Genomic DNA, 2,760 nt, shown 5'->3' with positions numbered 1-2,760 from the left:
CGGGCCGTGCAGCGCTTCCTGAAAGGGCGCGGCGCAGTCACGGGGCCACAGCAGGGTCGCCCCCGCCCTCACTTGCCGAGCCCAGGCTGGGGCCGCCCTGGGGCGGGGGCAGAAACGCCTCTGGAACTGGGGAAGAGGGGGCGTGGGGAGTGTCTGCGCCGCCGGAGAGGCAGCCAGGGCGGTGGTGSTGCGGCTTTCTCCCGTGCATTGTTTCCAGGCACCTGCCCACCTTCTCGGCCCGGCCCCTCTGGGAACCCTGAGTACTGTTGAGCGTGACTCTTTGTGTCCTGGGTTAATGGCGGTGCTGAGAGCCTGGTTTAGGTTTTGATCCCCCAAGGAAAACGCAGGGTGTGCTGATGGAAGGCTGCCAGCTGAGCAGGAGCTGGGCCAGGGTGCGCCTCCCCCGCCGGGCGAGGCAGCGAGCTGCTGCTCTACACTTACCAACTCCTTATCTAACACAGAGACAGCATTTATCTAACTGTTAGAGAGCCTTGACCCGCCAAGCTTTTCCAGCCAGGCTGCTAATCACGGCGGGGAAAGGACCAGCAGTATTTTTACATACATGAAAACATTGTATTTTTCTTTGTTTTGGGGTTTTGGTTTCTTTGTGGGCTTTACTGTATTATTTTTCTTTTGTTAGTTTTTGGTCAGTGAAGGTAAACCTTAACCTTACAGGCTAGAAAGTGGCAGAAGTGGTTCCCCGAAATGAATGAGGGTGGTTTGCTCCAGCACACACTTATTTTAGGAGCTCCCATCACTCTGCTTCCCACAGCAGAGCACCAAGGCTAACCACATGGATTGTGGCTCTTTTGGCTTCTCTAAAGGACAAGATAGAAGCAGTTGAGTACTTCACGTTTGCTGTAAGGATTTGTTTGATACTGCGTGCTGGGAACATTAAATATGTGAAAAATTTTGGGATWGGTTGGGTTGGGTTAAAGGCTGCGCACCAAAGAAACTCTTGAGACACATGAGTGGAATGGTTTTGCTACCAGGAAATGCAGAGGCTGACAGTGATTTGTGTCTGTGCTTGCATGTCTCCAGTAGTGACTCTGGATTGTATTCTTTATTTAAGTACTGGAGTGACTTGTATATACAGAAGCAGGAAAGAGCAGAATGAGGGGGTATTGGATAACACTAGTGGAAGTGATCAGAAATTCCCYGGAGAAAACCAGAAACTTCTGATGTGTGAAATAAGGAGAACTGTTTGGAGGAATGATGACTGTAGTTAAATATTTACTTTATGACATCAACACACGGCAGTTAARAGGTACTTGATGAATATGTAACTTAGAAGCTGGGCTCTAATGCTTTTTAGCTGGTGGAGATCTCAAGAGGAAATTCTGAATTCTGATTGTGTATGTGCTTATAACATGGTAGAGAACTAACCAATATTTTAAAAGAAAATGGTATAGATATCTAGATAGTACTAAGGAGACAAGAATACTTAGTTGGAAAAGAGGAGAATCTACTGTTGTTTTGTAAAAGATCTTACAGCTTTGTCCCATGCCCCTCTACTCAGTCCTGACCCTGAGTTGCTACCTGGCTGTCTCATAGAGGGTGGTGTCAGCAGTGAAATAGCTGCTGACAGCTCCAGTGCAAGGGCATGAACGCATAAGGACTCTGTGGTGCATTTAAGTGTAAGTAAAATACCTGCATGCCTGCTTGGGAACTTCTTATGTGTCGTAACAACAACTTTGTGTGAGGAAACTCTGCTGTACCAGCTGCAGTTAATCTCTATTGTGTTATGCCACCATTGTGTATAGAGTGCTGCCACTGTTGAACAGAGAGGGGAGAAGATTTTTAGAGTTCTTGGCCTCAAGGGGTGGGACAGTGAAGGGAGGATGTAAAGGAGCTGGAGCCAGGAGCGCTGCAGTGGCGCCAGTGACAGGAACAGAGACAACTGGTACCAAATGAAACACAGGCACTTGTTTCCAAACATAAGGAAACTTTTTTTTTTTTTTTTTACTGAGGAGGTGAGTACGCACTGGCACAGGTTGACTGGAGAGGTTGTGGAGTCTCTGTTCATGGAGAGATACAAAGGTGGTAGCAGTGTCCCTGCTTGGGGGTGGGACGGTGGACTCGATGACCGACCTGCTCCCAGCCTCAGCCATGCCCTGTTTCTGTGACACTGTTTTCTAGCAGAGCCCAAGCCCTGATGTTTCCACTTTATCTSAACTTTCTGAGCTCTGGGGTCACTATTTAGCTCTGTAGCTATTTCTGTTGCATTCCCTTGTTTGCCTCAGTAGCCCRTTTCTCTGTAGAGTTGAGATTTTGGACTTCACCTATTTCCTTTCCTGGTTCACACTAGAGGGAGCMCTGTGGTGGCCTCAGATTTCTCCTGCAGCTCTGTCATTTAGAATTCGGAATGTTCCTGCTGAGGATCTGTTATCAAAGCAGAGAATACAAAGCTGTGTCTTGGAAAGGTTTCATTTTCTAACTAAATCGAGCTTTTGAATTGCTTGTAGGTGAAATAATGCAGCAGCAGACTGACAGGTTTGGCTGAGTTTTGATTCTGCTCAGCTGCAGCAGTGATGCGGCTTCTGACGTTCATTAATGCAAAAAATATTGATGTTTCTATTATGCTTGGCATTTATTTTGGCTGCTGTGGAGATACATTTGTAAACTGTGTGTTGGTTGCTGTGCTACAGGAAGTTTYTATTTGGTTTGTATTTGGTTGATCCACAAGGAACTTGTTTGTGATTGTGGCAGGGTTGCTTGAATACATAAGGTGAGAAAGGCACTTTTAAGTTTTCTTTAGAA

The 2,760-nt window shown here is 46.9% G+C and overlaps 1 protein-coding gene across 1 annotated transcript in view; it reads left to right on the top strand.

Annotated features, from left to right (window-relative positions):
* CCDC73 (coiled-coil domain containing 73) overlaps positions 1–2,760 on the top strand; it is a 39,618-nt gene that overhangs the window by 1,282 nt on the left and 35,576 nt on the right. The window lies entirely within an intron of this gene.

This window comes from Malurus melanocephalus, unplaced genomic scaffold (assembly GCF_030028575.1).
Source record: "Malurus melanocephalus ecotype Western Australia unplaced genomic scaffold, MMel_1.1 scaffold_429, whole genome shotgun sequence".
In the NCBI taxonomy this organism is placed as follows: domain Eukaryota; kingdom Metazoa; phylum Chordata; class Aves; order Passeriformes; family Maluridae; genus Malurus; species Malurus melanocephalus.
The sequence above is the reverse complement of the archived record's forward strand: the minus strand, read 5'-3'. Positions and strand labels throughout refer to the sequence as shown.